We start from the raw sequence: 18291 nt of genomic DNA, 5'->3' as shown, positions 1-18291 counted from the left end.
GTAAAAAAAAAACATGGATTTTGTTGTCGGAATGTCCGATCGTGTGTACGGGGCATTACAGTGAAATCAATAATTCTAGCACAAGATCTTCTCTGTAACTCTAAACAGATAACCAATAAACATTTTTAAAGCGTCGGAAAAATGGAAAAATGATATACCGCGCTAGACAAACCTTCCAACCAATTGGTACCTGATCTATTGCTAAATCGACCAAACTGGCCAAAAAAAACCTTTAAAACAAGGCAGCAGCTCTGGTGGGATACACACACAGATACAAGAAACAATTTTAAGAGAAGGCAGCAGCCTTCAATTTTTAAAGCGTCGCCTATGGAGATTGTTAAGTATCGTAGTTTGTCGCCATGCCGCGTATGCAATTTTAAAGCATGACATGATAGGTATCCATTTACTCTGCGTAACATCATCTTTTATAATTTACCAAAAAATTAGGTTATATATTTTGTTTTTTAATTTGTATTTTTTCCCCAAAAATCACTGCGCAAATACCGTGTGACATAAAAAAAATTGCATTTGGGGGTCCTAAGTAATTTTCTAGCAAAATATACTGATAATTGCTTGTAAACAAAAAGTGCCAGAAAAGGCCTGGTCTTCAAGTGGTTAAGATGCCAAAGGCTGACACAGCACACGAGGCACCAAATAAAAATAAATATTACTTTTGGATTGGGAAGCAGTAATACAAATACTCTATTGTGTTGGTTATAACAATGAAAGGCATAGACTATTTGTCTTCCTTTAAATAATATATTTTTTTTCATCCAGGATTTTTATACCTTTTGGTGTTAGAATATAATGATTATACAGTGTTATTCTTTATTTGTAGGAATAATATTGATATATGGGGTAATGTAGCTATTGTCCGATCATATTATGTAGTATCACAGGTCACTGAGTTCTGTGAAGCTGTAAAAGTTCAATGCCACATTGACACATTGTCCCTTTGTAACTGCAATAAATTGTTCCAGCTTTATAATTTAACAAAGCCACAATCGTTTTATTAGAACCTGGGAGATATTATACACAAAACTAACATTAGAGAACTCTGCTCTTTTGATGTCATAGCTAGAATAAGGTGTTCTCTGCTTGGTTTTTTACAAGGCCTATCTGAAGGGATATGTTATGCTGTGGTTATTATGCACCGACCGGCTATAACATTATGACTAAGGATGGGCGAATGCTCGGGCCAAACTTTGGTTGTTCTGATGTTCTGCAAAACGTTTTTTTTTCATTGATACATGTCCCATGGGGCAAGACCCAGGTCCCTAAACACTTTTTATGACAATAACTTGTATATTAACCCTTAAAATTAGCACTTTTGATTATTCAAGTTTGTGTTCCATAGACTTTAACAGTGTTCGTGTGCTCAAACAAATTTTTTGCCTGTATGCATGTTCTGCTTCGAACCAACCTGGGGGGTGTTCGGCTCATCCCTAATTAGGACCATCCACCTACCAGTAATAATATGTAGGTCCTCTTTTGCCACCATAACAGCCCTGATGAGGCATGGACTCTACTAGACCTCTGAAGGGATGCTGTGGTATCTGGCACCAGGCCATCAATAGCAGATCACTGCCTCTTCTTCACATGCCGCATCCTGGTGCCATCTCTTCCCCAGGTAAGTGATGCACACGCAACAAAGCATCCACATGATGTAAAAGAAAACATGATTCATTAAACAATAAAATCTTCTTTCACTGCTCAGTGGTCCAGTTCTGATGCTTACTTGCCCATTGTAGGCACTTTTGGCTGTGGACATGGGTCAGCATAGGCAACCTGACCAATCTGCACATACGCAACCTCATGCACGACAACTACTGTATTGTACTTTCCAGTTTTTATTCCCACTTCATCAAAGATATGTTAGAACCATTGAATTTTGGAACTAGGCATCTTTTTTGTTCATAGCACCCAAAAGGATGATTGCTCAGGCCTGGAGGAAACCAAAAGTCAATTTCCAGGCAGTGAGAGACCGTTTGAGGGTCACGATGCTTAAAGTGGTTGTAAACCCTTACAACACACTTTGACCTACAGGTAAACCTAGATTAAGGCTTACCTGTAGGTCCAAGAAATACCTCCTAAACCTACACGGTTTAGGAGATATTTGCCGAAAGACAGGCACCGCTGCGCCGTAGACAGCGGCGTGCAGGCGCACTGAGAGCGGCGCGGTCAACGGCGATATCCCGCAAGTGTCGGCTCCCGCACACATGCGCGGGAGTGACGTCATTGCGGCTTCGCCAAATGACAGCGGCGGAGCGGCGAGACCCACTGAGAAGATGGATGCGCCTACATGGGGTCAGAGGTGACATCGCTGGTTCCTGTGTCAGGTAAGTGACACATAATGGACTACTATGCGATGCACAGTAGTCCATAATGCTTTACCTTTGCAGGGAATGAAAGAGGAAGTAAACTCATCAGGGTTTACTTCCTCTTTAATGAACAAATGTCTAGTATTCTTAATGACTCGCACGCTAAGTTCCTAAGAAATGTGGAAACCATGGTTGATGTATGCTTTCCCTGATCTCCCACTGACAAGTGTGGGTCAACTCTAATGCCACGTATACATGATCGCAAATTCGGCTAGCAAAAGACTGATGAGAGCTTTTGGTTGGAAAATTTCGGCCAGCAAAAGATTGAGAGCATGTTATCAATATTTCGGTTGGAAAAAGTTCCTATCCGAAAATGCTTTTGTGTGTATGCAATTTCGACGCGCAAAAACTCACGCATGCTCAGATTCAAGCACGGAAGCTATTGGCTACTGGCTATTGAACTTCCTTTTTCTAGTCCTGTCGTACATGTTGTACGTCACCACGTTCTTTACGATCGGAATTCCGTCGGGAAAACCATCAGAGCTTTTTCCGACCAAAATTCTAATCATGTGTACATGGCATAACAGGTGTCTCCCGGGTCCCTACCTTCCCTTTCTCCCCTTTACTTTGCTGTTATCTTTCTTTCTTGTCTTTGCCCTTTGTTTCCTTTCATTTGTTGAGTTTGTCAGCCCTGTTTAGCTGTCTATTGGTGTCCAGGAACTAGGAAAGAACACTGTCCACAAGGTTTAGGAGTGTGTCTATTGGAATGTTTGACCATTCTTCCAGAAGTGCATTTGTGAGGTCAGGCACTGATGTTGAACGAGAAAGCCTGGCTCACAGTCTCCACTCTAATTCATTCCAAAGATGTTCTATTGGGTTGAGGTCAGGACTCTCTGCAGGCCAGTCAAGTTCCTCCACCCCAAACTCGCTCATAAATGTCTTTATGGACCTTGCTTTGTGCACTGGTGCGCAGTCATGTTGGAACAGGAAAGGGTCATCCCCAAACTGTTCCGACAAAGTTGGGAGTATGAAATTGTCCAAAATGTCTTGGTTTAAAAGTTTAAATGTTCCCTTCACTGGAACTAAGGAGCCAAGCCCAACCCCTGAAAAACAACCCCACACCATAATCCCTCCTCCACCAAATTATTTGGACCAGTGCACAAAGCAAGATCCATGAAGACATGGTTGAGCAGGTTTGGGGTGGAGGAATCTAACTGGCCTTCACAGAGTCCTGACCGCTAGTGTGTGTGTATATATATATATATATATAGTCCTGACCGCTAGTGTATATATAGTGTATATATATATATATATATATATATATATATAGATATAGATAGATAGAATCCAAAAGAGAGAGCAGTACTCACAGGTCTTGAAAGGTGAACTATGAAAGTTTTATTTTGACGTTTCAATGAGGCACAATCTCGTCTTCTTTAGGACCCGTTTGTGCCACATCGAAACGTCACACACCTTCACTGTGCATTCACCTTTCAAGACCCGTGAGCGCCGCTCTCTCTTTAGGATTATATGTTGCACAGGCTTTGCTGCGCACCTTGGCCCATTTTTTATCTCAGATATGTGTGCAGTGGCAACCATTGGATTTTATAGATATATCTCTCTAGGTATGTATGTATGTATCTCTCTCTCTCTCTCTCTCTCTCTCTCTCTCTCTCTCTCTCTCTCTCTCTCTCTCTCTCTCTATATATATATATATATATATATATATATATATATATATAAATATATATATATATACATATACAGTATCTCACAAAAGTGAGTACACCCCTCACATTTTTTGTAAATGTTTTATTATATCTTTTAATGTGGAAACACTGAAGAAATGACACTTTGCTACAATGTAAAGTAGCGAGTGTGCAGCTTGTATAGAGAGCTTCCAAAGCATCAGAGGGATCTCATTGTTAAAAGGTATCAGTCAGGAGAAGGGTACAAAAGATTTTCCAAGGCATTAGATCAGGGGGTCTCAAACAGGCAGCCTTCCAGCTGTTGCGAAACTACAAGTTCCATGAGGCATTGCAAGGCTGACCCTTACAAGCATGACTCCTACAGGCAGAGGCATGATGGGACTTGTAGTTTTGCAACAGCTGGAGGGCCGCCAGTTTGAGACCCCTGCATTAGATATAACATGGAACACAGTGAAGACAGTCATCATGAAGTGGAGAAAATATAGCACAACCATGACATTACCAAAAACTAGACGTCCCTCCAAAATAGACAAAAAGATGAGAAGAAAACTGGTCAGGGAGGCTGTCAAGACCAAAGAGCTGCAGGAATATCTGGCAAGTACTGGCTGTGTGGTACATGGAAAAATAGATAATACTGAGCTCAGATGGGTGGAGTTTTTGGACGCGTGGCATTGCTGTGCATGAGAATCATGGCCATCTTTTCGGTTTGAATCAGGAGTTTTCATACATATATGTGCTTTTAATAAATTCAAATGGTTTTGATATACTACACCATGAAGTGTTTTTTGTCTTTACACCTTTCAACATTGAGGAGTGATGCCTGGATCCATGCTGGAGCAGTCCGTGGTGGATTGAGGTTTTGGCGTTTTTGACTACCTGTAATCTAGTGGTCCAGCTCTGAGGGTAAGAAGCTTGGCTCACTGTGGTGTTGATGGAAGATTACTGTTCACCTTTTAATCAAGATCGATTCACCTATTGGGTGCCTCCCAGGATTGATGGACATTTTCTTTGTCACCAAGGACCTTTAAGTGCTCCATTTCTCTATTTCATACATGTGTGGTACGTGTGACAACAATCTCCCATATTCCTCATATGTCTAGGCTATGGGGTAGAGTAGCAAGTGGGAAGCCTTTTCTTACAAAGAAACATATACAAGCTCGGCTAAATTTTGAAAAAGCACATCTGAAGTTTTCCAAAAACATGTGAGGAAATGTGTTATGGTATGATGAAACCAAGGTTGAACTTTTGGCCATAATTCCAAAAGATCACCCCCCCTTCCCTCTTCCTCCCCTTTCCCTCTCCCTCTCTGTCTCTATATCTCTCTTTCCTCCACCCTCGTCTCTCCTCCCCCCCTGCCCCATCCCCCCATTCCATTCCGCTACCTTACCACCTCATTGCAGACGTTCACACCTGCGATCTCTTACGAATACCACATACCTCCAACCACGAGTCACTTTCCCTACTCTAGGTAGACCCCTTTAGGGCTCTCCCTAGCGATATCTCATAACACGCTCTGACCCCTTGTCCCCGCGAAGATTAACCCACCTTACATTGCTATTGGCCCCTTGTCCTTCCTTTGAATTGGCCCCTTTATAAGCCTAGGGGCAACTTTTCATTAAGTATTACGATTTGGACCACTTCTGATGATTTGCAACCCACCTGTACTCCGCACATGCACCTAATCGGCTTCGTTTTACACACAGTGCTGGTCCTGTACATTGCGAGATATTCCCGTGTTGTGAATATTTTATTACTATGTAACTAGGCCGATTTTGTATCCTACCTGTTGTTGGAAATGCCTGTTCGTCTGTATTTCTTGATCTATTTTTCAAATAAAATGTGTTTTAAAAAAAAAAAAAAAAAAAAAAAATAATAATTCCAAAAGATATGTTTGGTGAAAAAATAACACTGCACATCACCGAAAGAACACCAAACCCACAATGGAGCATGGTGGTTGGGCCTTAGTCAAGGTAGAGGGAATTAGGAACAGTTCCAAATTCAAAGGGACATACAAGTATGCCCTTTTGCCTGCCAGTGCCATTCTACCGACGTAAATCGGCGTGCGGTGCTCGGCAAGTGGCTAAGGGTGTGCACACTTATGCTACCATATTATTATTATTTTTATTTTTTTTTACTTTCCTCCACCTAAAAGATTTCAGTTTGTTGTTCAACTGAGTTGTACAGTTTATAGGTCACATTAAAGGTGGAAAATGTTCTGAAATTATTTATCTTTTTCTAATTTTTTTACATCACAGAAACCTGACATTTTAACAGGAGTGTGTAAACTTTTTATATCCACTGTATATATATTCTTTTTTTAATATCAATTATTTTTATTTAGAATTGATTAGAATTATTAATGTATATCTTTTTTTTAATTAGAAATTATTTTATTTTTATAGATATCCTGTATTTTTTATTTTATATATATTTTTATTTTTATATATAAAAAAATATTTTTTATTTATATAATAAATTCTATTAAAATGTAAAATTGGAAAACAAATATATGTGATTTTTGTTATATACATCTGAAGTAATATATGTGTAAATCCTTTGAGCAACCAAAGAACATACTGTATATACACACCTCTAAAATCCCATCTACGTTGATCCCTTGATATAGGCGATAAACATTCGTATTGGGTATATAAATTGTCCTTGGACGAGGCCTCACCCTAATCCACTAATCTTCACATCTTTCCAAGGAGGCTTATTCAACACCTGCGTATTGGACAGGTTCTTTCCTCTAAAGTTATTTTATTGCATAAAGCAGTATCTAATAATAAAATATAACAACATCTCCCTTCTGGTACACTTTGCACCTGTGTCTCATCACCGGCGTAGACCCGTAAAAGAATCCTCTGCGAAAGCTAATTTAAGAACAGCATATTAAAGTTGTTATGTCTTTATCAAAATATTTGTCACTGCCAGAATTTACCGCCGTCCTCATTTACAACGACGAGCGAGAGCAATACGCTGGAATGCAGAAGGCGTTCTATTTCCTCTAAACAAAACTTAGGTTAATCACTTTAAGGCTAAACCATCATGGCTGGAAGAGTCAATGCTGGAAGGCAAAAACTCGGTGATTTAATTGACGTGCCTTTGACTAGAAGAATGACTGATTTAGCCTACTGAAAACAAATCCTGCCTCATTTGAAGTTTTATCAAATAAGGTCACGGAGACTATACGAGTTTGTTGGAAGCATGTTATATATGTTGCAGTCAAGTTGCTCTTACCTCCATTAAGGAAGTACCCTAAAACCAAAAAAAACGCAACCCTTTCCAAGGCCTATCCTCAACAAATTGAATTACGGGCTGAATATCTAAATAGATTTAGCAGCTCGGAAAAGTCCAAACATGGGACTGCCACTGAGGAACATGGTGTGCATTTCATACACAGACTGCCTTAATAACTTTAAATGATAAATGAGAACGCATAGATACATGAATATAATGAACCGAGCTTGAAATGAAAACCAGCTGGGTTCAGTCACAAATGTTTTTGGGTAGGCAAAATAAATATGAATATTGTTCATTTTCCCTGAGGGGGAATCGAACTCATGAGTGAAGTATTACAGCTCACACTCACAGCACACAAAGTCACATATCAAAACCTGTAGGAAAAGCAGCCTTTCAACATGACAAATTACAACAGGTTTAATTTCTTCACATGACAAATTACCCCGACTTCCCTCTTTTACATAAAAAAAAAGCAAAAAACTGATCCATTACGTACACCGGGAGCGTCTAAAGTGCTGAAATGTAATTTTCTGTATTGCAGAATGCAAGGACTGACACATATCTGTAAATATCACAGCTATCTCTAATTAACATTTACTGACCAAAGCCAATGTCCAATTTAGATGAAAGACTGTTCGGTCTACCTGTTAAAATAAATCTAAAAACAGACTTATCAAAACAACGTGTAGGTGGATATACGTAGCCAAAGTTTGTGATGTATTCCACTTGAAATGTTGTTTTTGCACGCAGTCGTATTTTAAAGCTGAAGTTTAGGTAGGAATTATTTTGCATAGTTACATTATTATTTTTATTATTATTATTATTATACAGGATTTATATAGCGCCAACAGTTTACGCAGTACTTTACAACATTAGGGCAAACAGTACAATTACAATACAATTCAATACGGGGGGGGGGGGGGGGGACATTGATCCAGCTTGGACCAATATACGTATACATACACGCAATTGTCAAAAGTATTAGCCCTTGAACACACGGTCGGAGATTCCGTCGGAATGTGTCCTATCGGACCGTTTTGTCGGATATTCCGACTGTGTGTGGTCTCCATCGGACTGTTTCCGACGGACCAACTTTTCCAACTTGCCGGTAAAATTTTCCGACCAAATGCTCCGATCGGACATACTCCGATCATGTGTAGCCTACTCCGACGGACAAAGTGCCACGCATGCTCAGATCAAATTCCTAGACCAAAACTATTGGCTACTAGCCTGAACGTAGTCCCATCGTAACGAAATAACGTCATCACGTTATGTACAATCGGATTTTCCAACAACTTAGTCCGACCGTGTGTATGCAACATCACTTCCGGACCTCTCCCGGAATTAATCTGTCGGAATTACTCCGACGGATTTGGTTGTCGGAATCTCCGACAGTGTGTACAAGGGCTTAGAAAAGAGAAAATAAATATTAATGTAGCGCTAGTGTCAAAATACCATATGTTTATGGCACATAATAAAGTGACCATCTACCTAAATGCACTAATCAGTGATTAAATAAAAATAAAATTAAAAATGATATAAATATAAATGAGTACATAAAGTGTCCGTTGAGATACTTGATGGATCTGCCACAAAGCCGACCAGTTTATAGAAGAAAAAGGCAAGCAGTTGAGTAAACCTCTAAAGACGATGACATTGGTGAAGCAATATAGGTGGATACTCTTACCAGAGCTGATGAACCCACGTGTCAGCAACACCAGACCAAAAGTATTAGAAAGCCTGCCTTTACACGCACATGAACTAGTGAGTTCAGGCACTGATGTTGGATGTGAAGACCTGGCTCGCAGTCTCTGCTCTAATTCATCCCAAAGGTGTTCTGTGGGGTTGAAGCCAGGACTCTGTGCAGGCCAGTCAAGTTCCTCCACCCCAAACTTGCTCATCCATGTCTTGGTGGACCTTGCTTTGTGCCCTGGTACACAGTCATGTTGGAACAGGAAGAGGCCATCCCCAAACTGTTCACACAAAGTTGGGAGCATGAACTTGGCCAAAATGTCTTGGTATCTTGAAGCCTTAAGAGTTCCCTTCACTGGAACTAAGGGGCCAAGCCCAACCCATGAAGAACAAACCCACACCATAATCCCCCCTCCACCAAATGATTTGGACCAGTGAACAAACGATGGTCCATAAAGACTTGGATGAGTGATGTGCAGGCCAGTCAAGTTGCTCCAGCCCAAACTCGCTAACATTGTCTTTATGGACCTTGCTTTGTGCACTGGTCCAAATCATTTGGTGAAGGGGGGATTATGGTTCAGGGTTGTTTTTCAGGGGTTGGGTTTGGTCCCTTAGTTCCATTGAAGGGAACTCTTAAGGTGTCAGCATACCAAGACATTTTGGACAATTTCATACTCCCAACTTTGTCGGAAAAGTTTGGGGATGGCCTCTTCCTGTTCTAACATGACTGCGCACCAGTGCACAAAGCAATGTCCTTAACGACATTTATCAGTGAATTTGGGGTGGAGGAACTTGAGCCTGATTTTATCTGTCACAATGTGAGTTGCCATTTGTCTTTTCACCACAATAAATCTGTTAATATACTACATCCAGATTGCGCACTGATGTTCTTCTTATCTTGTGCCCACCCTAATGCCTTAGGCCTCCACATGGCCGTTGACCTTTATATCCCATGGAATGAATGTCCACATAAATGATTTGCTGCACTTTACTGATGGAATTTAGGTAATGGCATAAATGTCACATCAAAATGACATACATTCCAGAGTCATTTGACGATACATAGTCAATCACATTTAGTGTACGTTACACAGTAGTCACATGTGAAAGCACATGCAGCACTTTAAAGTGGAAGTAAACCCATCGATTTAAACAGTTAAAAAAAAAAAAGCATGCCGGGAATGTTAACTGCACATTGGCTGTGCTCTCAGCCAAACTATCAAACCATCCAATGGCTGGTGTCATAACGAATCACATGTGCAGCACCATAGCAGTTGAAGATTAAACAGGCAAAGATGGCAGCTTCCTTGGCTGAAAACGATAGGGGAGTTTACTTCCACTTTAAACAGCCATCTCCCTCTGACTGTCTCTCCTTCCACCATGGGTCATTAGTACTTATGGGATTGGGCTCTCTGTAGACATCTCCTCCATTAATACACCTCTCCTGGAACCCTCCCACTCAATGCCTGAGGTTCCCTGAGGTTTTCACACAACATTCCCAACCTTTGACTGATTTTTTTCTTTAGAAATGTAAATTTTGCATCCCCTTTAAGTGAAATAATAAAAATGAAAAATGCCATTAAACATAGTGCCTGGGGGTCCCCTCGGTCTGCCTGTAAAGTGGAGCATTGGTAGCATGTACAGAACCTGCTGCAGCAAAAATTTACCTTTTTTTCCTAATCGATATACAGCTGTCACCTGACCCATCTCTTTCCCAGCCTCTCTGTAGGGACAGAGTGGAAGGAGGAGATTCTAGTGCCCTGTTGCTGGTCATGTGTTAAAAAAAAAAAAAAAACAGCCTTCAGAATACAGAGGAAAATACATCATAAATATCAAATAAATTGAGGGTAATGTGGGGTAAAATGCCGCTCAAAATCAACCCTGATCACCTCTGTGGCCCATGACCAGTTACCAAATCACTTAAATGGCCCATTCTCTTCAAAAGGTTGAGCACCCCAGCCTAGGGGACCTGTAAGTATGATTGAAAGCGAACCTTCAGCAATTTTTCCAATTTTCCATCTATTAAATCTTCTGCCCTTGTTTTAACTTTGGATAGCAAAACATTTTTTTTTTTCTGCCAGTAAATACCTTATACAGCTCACTTCCTGTTTCTTGTCCGGTAAAAAGCCTAGGCCTATGGCATCATGCACAGCTCTCTCTCTAATTCTTGTGAGAGTTTGCCAGGAAAGGAGGGGGGGGGGGGGGTGAGTCATAGGAGGGCCAATCAGGGCTGCAGAGCTGGAGGTGTGCCTCTGTGTGTCTCTGTAAATCCATAAAGTGAACAGGCAGCAGCTGCAGCTGCCCACAGTTAAAATGAATGAAGACAGACTTAGTGGAGGGAGATTTCTGCAAGTACAGAATCACACTATATATAAAATAATGTGCAAAGTGGTTGGAGGGAAGCTTCAGAATAGCAAAGATACTTTTATTACAAATTATGTGAGCAGACTGCAGTTCCTCTTTAACTACAAGAGAAAAAAAATATAGCCAGGACTGCTCTGTATAAATCTCAGAACTAGATAGATAAAAATACATATACTGTATGCACTTTATCCTCTCTGCTGCCGGTGAGCCACCCCCTACTCCTCAAAAAATTCCACACCTTTGGTCTCTGATTGTAATCTTCGCTGGTTCTCATCCTTTTTATCCAACTGCACCTTTAGAGTAACATATATTTCTTCTTCCTCCTCTCCTCTTCCTTTCTCTGTTGCGGTTGCCCGGGGTTCTGTTCTTGGACCTCACCTATTCTCCATGTACACCTCTGCCCTGGGTCAGATAATAGCCTTCCATGGCTTTCAATATCATCTCTACGCTGGCGACCAAGGCCGGGACAAGGGGTGGGCAGGAGGGACGGCTGCCCTGGGCACTGTGGTTTCATGTGAGGTGGGGGGGGGGGGCACCACAAGGAAATTGGGGGGAGGGGATTTGTGTTGGAAAGCAGGATTTGGGGGGCAGCAGGGAGTAAGTATTGTTCTAGGAGGGGAAATTTGGGGGGTATGCTAAAATTTGAGGGGAGAAGGAATGGGGGAAGAAGATTTGTGCTAGGAGGGATGATTGGGGCGCTTTGTGCTGGAAGGAGGGATTTGCAGTGGGGTTATTGGGAGGGGCAATTTTAGGGGTAGATAATATATGCTAGGAGGAGTGATTTTTTTTTTCTTTTTTGGGAGGGGGCACTTGAATTGGGGGATTTGGGGGATGGAGGGGGGTAAGATTTGTACTGGGAGGGGGGATTTCAGCAGGGGATCAGATTTGCACTGGAAGGAGGGGGAATTTATGCTTGGGGGGTGAAAAAGATTAGTGCTCAGTTTTTTTTGGGGGGGGGATTTTTGATGACACATAATGCTCATACACATTGGGGTCGGGGGGGGGGGGGGTGCGCAGTTTGGCGTGTTTGCCCTGGGCTCTGGATGACCTTGTCCTGGCACTGCTGACGACACACAAATTTATCTCTCTACCCCTGATCTCACTCCTTCAGTCTCCTCCTGTATCACTAATTTACTTACACACATATCAGCCTGGATGTCACACCACTTCTTCAAACTCAATCTATCCAAAACCGAGCTCATTGATGGCTTAACTATACCGCATGCCAAGGTTCTAGGTGTAATCCTGGACTCTGAACTAGCCTTTCAGCCTAACATCCAATCACTGTCCAAATCTTGCTGCCTCAACCTCCGCAACATCTCCAAAATATGCCCTTTCCTAATCAATGACACCACTAAGCTCCCTGGTCCTCTCTCGTCTCGACTACTGCAACTACCTCCACATTGACTTATCTTTACATAGGCTATCCCTCCTTCAATCCATCATGAATGCTGCTGCTTATCCACCTTACCACCCATTCAGTGTCTGCTACCCCTCTCTGCCAATTTCTCCACTGGTTTCTGCTCACTGAACAAATTAAAATCAAAATACTAAACACCAACTACATCACCCCCAGCTACATCACCAACCTACTCTAAAAATGCCAACCTATTCATTCTCTTCACTCCTCCCAAGACCTCCAGCTCTCTAGCTCCCTTGTCACCTCCTCCTATGCTCATCTCCAGGACTTTTCCCAAGCCACTCCCATCCTATGGAACTCCCTACCCCAATCTATCTGGCTATCTCCTACTCTGTCCACTTTTAGATGACCCTTGAAAACTCTTCTCTTCAGAGAAGCATATTCTGCCCCCACCTAACAAAACTGTACTTTTATTTTCTCCATCGGCTCATCCCCCACAGCTATTACCCTTTTTCCCTCCTAGATTGTAAGCTCTGCAAGCAGGGCCCTCTGATTCCTCCTGTATTAAATTATATTGTAACTGTACTATCTGCCCTCATGTTGTAAAGCACTGTTGGCGCTATATAAATCCTGTATAATGATGACCTGTCATTTCAGCCCCAAGCCCAATCATTGCCAGAGTTTGTAGACTTCACCTCTCTAACATCTCTAAAATGAGCCCCTTTTTAAACAAATTTAACCACCAAGCTACTCATTCAATCCATTGTCCTTTTTCGCCTTGACTATTGCAACTCCTCATAGGCCTACCTCTCCATAGGCTATCCCCTGTTCAGTCTATCATGAATGACTTTTCTACCTTACCAACCACTCAGTGTCTAATACCCCTCTCCGCCCATCCCTACACTGGCTTCAGATTGCCCAGCAAATTAAATTCAAAATACTAACAACTACATGCAAAGCCATCCACAACTCTGCCCCGAGCTACATCACCAAACTTGTCTCCAAATATCACCCAAACTGTCCTCACTGCTCCTCCCAAGACCTTCTGCTCTCAAGCTCCCTTGTCTCCTCCTCCCATGCTTGTCTCCAGGACTTCTCAAGAGCCTCTCCCATCTTCTGGAACTCTCAACCTTAATCTGTTCAACCATCTCCCACTCTGGCTGCCATTAGGCGGTGCCTGAAAACCCATCTATTCAGGGAAGTCTATCATGCCTCCAACCAGGGCTTTTTTTTCTCAGAGACTAGGGGCTCCTACTAGTTCCTTCCTCGCTTCCGAGTCACCCCTTGACTCCGCCACCTACCCACCTCCTAGCAACCATTCGTTTTTCCACCCCTTACCCCTTTAAATAATACAAAACCAAGTATCATTTTCTGGTGCTAAGTATTTTGTATGGAATTTGTTAATGATAACAAGAAAGGCAGTACAATAAATCTAGCAACAATGGACACCCCAGCGACAATAGATTCACCTTAACAACAATTGTCTCTCAAAAGCCAGCATCAATAGACCCTCCAACAGCCAGGAACATTAGACCTTAACCTCAACAGTAGATCCCTCCCAGCACTGATTGACCCCTGCAACATAAGACCCAACCCAGCAACAATAGATCGTCCACCAGCAACAATAGACCCCACTGCAAAAATAGATCCCCTCCAGCAACAATAGATTCCCCAACAGCCAGCATCAATAGACCATCAAGCAGTCAGTAACAAGGACCCCCTCCCTCAACAGTAGATCCCTCCCTGCAACGATTGACCCCCAAGCAACATAAGACCCACCCCCAGCCACAATAGATTCCCCCACAAGCAACAGGAGAAGACCTCTCCAAAAATAGTTCTCCTCCAACAACAATAGATTCCCTAGCATCTGTAGACCCTCCAGCAAACCCCAGCACCCACTGCTATTACATACATCCAGTGCTGGAGGTGCCGGAACTGCGTTCCACCACGTTCCAGCTGAAAAAAAGCCCTGCCTCCAACTAATCTTTTATCACTTCCATCAGTTCATTCCCCACAGTTATAAACTTTTGAACCACCTGCCATACCCTCTTATGTTGTAAGAGCAGGGCCCTCTTAGCCCTCTTAGCTCTCTTGCATTTTATTGTATTGAAACTGCACTGTCTTCCTATTATATTGTAAAGCTCTGCATAAACTGTTGGTGCTATATAAATCCTGTATAATAATAATAATCTGTGTATTTAGCTGTTTGTCTGTAGTTCCGCTTTAACTTCACTGACACAACTTTTTTTTCTTTAATTTATGCTTTAATATCAAGGCCAACTGGGAGTCTTTGATCTGAGCTGTGAGTTCATGTAAAATTCTCAGGTTTTGTCCTTGCAATTAATATTGATCTATTGCATTCGATTCATTTCTTCTGGGTGTCAGTCTCATTATCTGGTCTTCTCCAGCATAATAGAAGATTTACTGAAGGACAGCCATCTGACAGGGCCAAGTGAGTCATACTTTATAAATATTTGGTTCCAGACCAGCTTTTTATACTTAAAATATATTTGTTGTTACTCTCAAGTCTTGAAGTGCAAGCAATAAGTTTTACTCATACAATGCCAACTAAATACTAATGGATTCACACATTTGGCTTGATTTGCTAAAGGAGTTGAACATGTTCATGTTTTAAATTTAGGGAACTATATAAAGTTAGGTCAAAATTTGTGTTGCAAAGAACAAATGTACAAGGGAAAGGGATGGTCGGCACTCAGGATGACCCAAATAGTATTCCTTTATTAAATACATGTACAGAGCTGTAAAACAGCCTAATGCCGCATACACGCGATCAAACTATCAGGCGGAAAAGTCCGGCGGACTTAGAAAGTAGTTTTGACTCAAAAGCTGTCGGCCGTATGTGTGCTAGTCCGCCGGACTTTTGAAATGAACGGACTTTCCAGCGCGGAGAAAAGTCTGTACATTTTGAACGTGGCTCCAGGTAGCCGGGACTAGCGAAGGAAATCAATGTCGCCGCCTTCGGCGGTGAGATTAACACGTCGCTGGCCCCGTCACCTTGTATGGACTTAAAGGGGAAGCCCTACACTGAAAAAATGGCATGGGGGTCCTCCCTAGGTCCATATCAGACCTTTATCCAAGCACTCTACCCGGCCGGTCAGGAAAGGGTGGGGGGACGAGTGAGCGCCCCCCGCCCCAAAGCACCTTGTCACCATGTTGATGAGGACAAGGGCCTCTTCCCAAAAACCCTGGCCGTTGGTTGTCGGGGTCTGCGGGAGGGGGGCTTATCGGAATCCGGGAGCCCCCTTTAATAAGGGGGCCCCCAGATCCTGGCCCCCCACCCTATGTGAATGAGTATTGGGGTACAATGTACCCCTACCCATTCACCTGTGAAAAAAATGTAAATAAAACACAACACACAAGGGTTTAAAATAATTTATTGCACAGCTCCAGGGGTCTTCTTCCGTCTAGAAGGTTCTTCACGTCGGACTCCTCTGCTATCTTCTGCTAGCTCTTTTACTAGCGGAGGAGCCTGGCTTTCTTCTTCACCGCTGCCCGGGGGTCTTCTTCCGTTTTCGGGGGTCTTGTCCCCCTCTTCGGTTCCTCTTGCCGGGCCTCCGTGCCTTCTTCCAGCTCTTTTACATTGACTTCCTTCGCTAGTCCTGGCTACCTGGAGCCGCGTTCAAAATGAACGGAACTTTCCTCCGTGTGTGGGCAAGTCCATTCATTCCAAAAGTACGGCGGATAGTCCGGATAGTGGGCAGGTCCACTCATTGGAAAATTTGGCAGACTTTCCGGCGGTTTGTCCGCCAGACTAAGTCCACCGGATAGTCTGATCGTGTGTACACAGCATGCGGCATAAGCGTTTTGGACGTTTGTTGAACCCGCAGGCTGTTTCATAGCTCTGTACATGTATTTAATAAAGGAATACTATTTTGGATGTCATCCTGAGTGCCAACCACCCCTTTCCCCTTTCCTTATTCTGGAGAAAGAGGGTGCTCTGGCCTGAGACTCAGGAATCTATCTGAGAGAGAGCTACATATGTTAACATCTGTAATTTCGCGTACACATGCTCGGAATTCCGACCAGAAAAAGCCGATGAGAGCTTTTCCTCAGAAAAATTGATCATGTGTATGCTCCATCGGAATTTAGCTGTCCAAATTTCCGCCAGCCAAAAATTGATAGCATGTTCTCAATTTTCCAGATGGAAATTACGATCGTGTGTATGCAATTCCGACACACCAAAAATCACACATGATCAGATTCAACTACAAGACAGAAGCTATTGGCCACTGGCTATTGAACTTCCTTTTTCTAGTCCCGTCATACGTGTTGTACGTCACCGCGTTATAAACGATCGGAATTTGGTGTGACTGCGGGTAGGCAAGACAGCTTGAGCGGAGTTCCATCGGAATTCCTTCACGAAAACCATCAGAGCTTTTTCTGACGAGCATTCCGATCGTGTGTACGTGGGATAAGAGAAGAAAAAGCATAGGTGTGCACAGTCTATTCCATTAAGGTGTGTACCTCAAAGTTCAAACACATACACACTAGGGTTGATTTACTAAAGGCAAATCCACTGTGCATAGCAAGTACACTGCAAGTGCATTTGGAAGTGCAGTCACTCTAGATCTGAGGGGAAGATCTGAAATGAGGGGAAGTTCTGATGATTTCTATCATCCACTCATGTGCAAGCATAAATGCTGTTTTTTATTTCCCTTGCATGTCCCCCTCAGATCTACAGCGACTGCACTTCCAGGTGCACCTGCAGTGCACTTGTAGTGCACAGTGGATTTGCCTTTAGTAAATAAACCCCATATTACCAAAAGTATTGGGACACCTGCATTTACATGCATATGAAGATTAATGGTATCCCAGTCTTAGCCCGTAGGGTTCAATATTGAGTTGACCCACCCTTTGTAGCTATAACAGCTTCAACACTTCTGGCAAGGCTGTCCACAAGGTTTAGGAGTGTGTCTATGGGAATGTTTGACCATTCTTCCAGAAGAGCATTTGTGAGGTCAGGATCCGATGTGGACAAGAAGGCCTAGCTGGCAGTCTCCGCTCTAATTCATCCCAAAGGTATTCTATTGGGTTGAGGTCAGCACAGTCAAGTTTCTCCACCCCAAACTCGCTCATCCCTGTCTTTATGGACCTTGCTTTGTGCACTGGTCCAAATCATTTGGTGGAGGGGAGATTAAGCTGTGGGGTTGTTTTTCAAGGGTTGGGTTTGGTCCCTTAGTTCCAGTGAAGAGAACTCTTAAGGTGTCAGCATACCAAGACATTTTGGACAATATCATGCTCCCAACTTCCATGTGCGTGTAAAGGCAGGTGTCCCAATACTTTTGGTAAAAAAGTGTATGTGCATATTTAGAGCAGTGGATGGTGTCAGTAGGGCAGTGATTGGTGTCAGTAGGGCAGTGGATGGTGTCAGTAATTTTTTGTTTTTATTATTTTATTATGTTTTTTTTTTGTGTTTTAGGAGCCCCATTAGGGGGCTTTGGTGAAATATCAGGGGTTTAAACAGGGAGATTCTGCACCACACAGGGTGATTAGGGTGTGACCAGGCACACCTGGCATACCTTGTGCGCACGCCTATGAAAAAAAGGTTTGCAGAACGCTTGTTTTTTTTTTTGGGGGGGGG

The sequence above is a fragment of the Lithobates pipiens genome, unplaced genomic scaffold, assembly GCF_037356315.1.
Source record: "Lithobates pipiens isolate NorthernLeopardFrog02 unplaced genomic scaffold, aLitPip1_a1.2 Scaffold_7, whole genome shotgun sequence".
In the NCBI taxonomy this organism is placed as follows: Eukaryota; Metazoa; Chordata; class Amphibia; order Anura; family Ranidae; genus Lithobates; species Lithobates pipiens.
Note: the sequence above shows the minus strand (reverse complement) of the source record.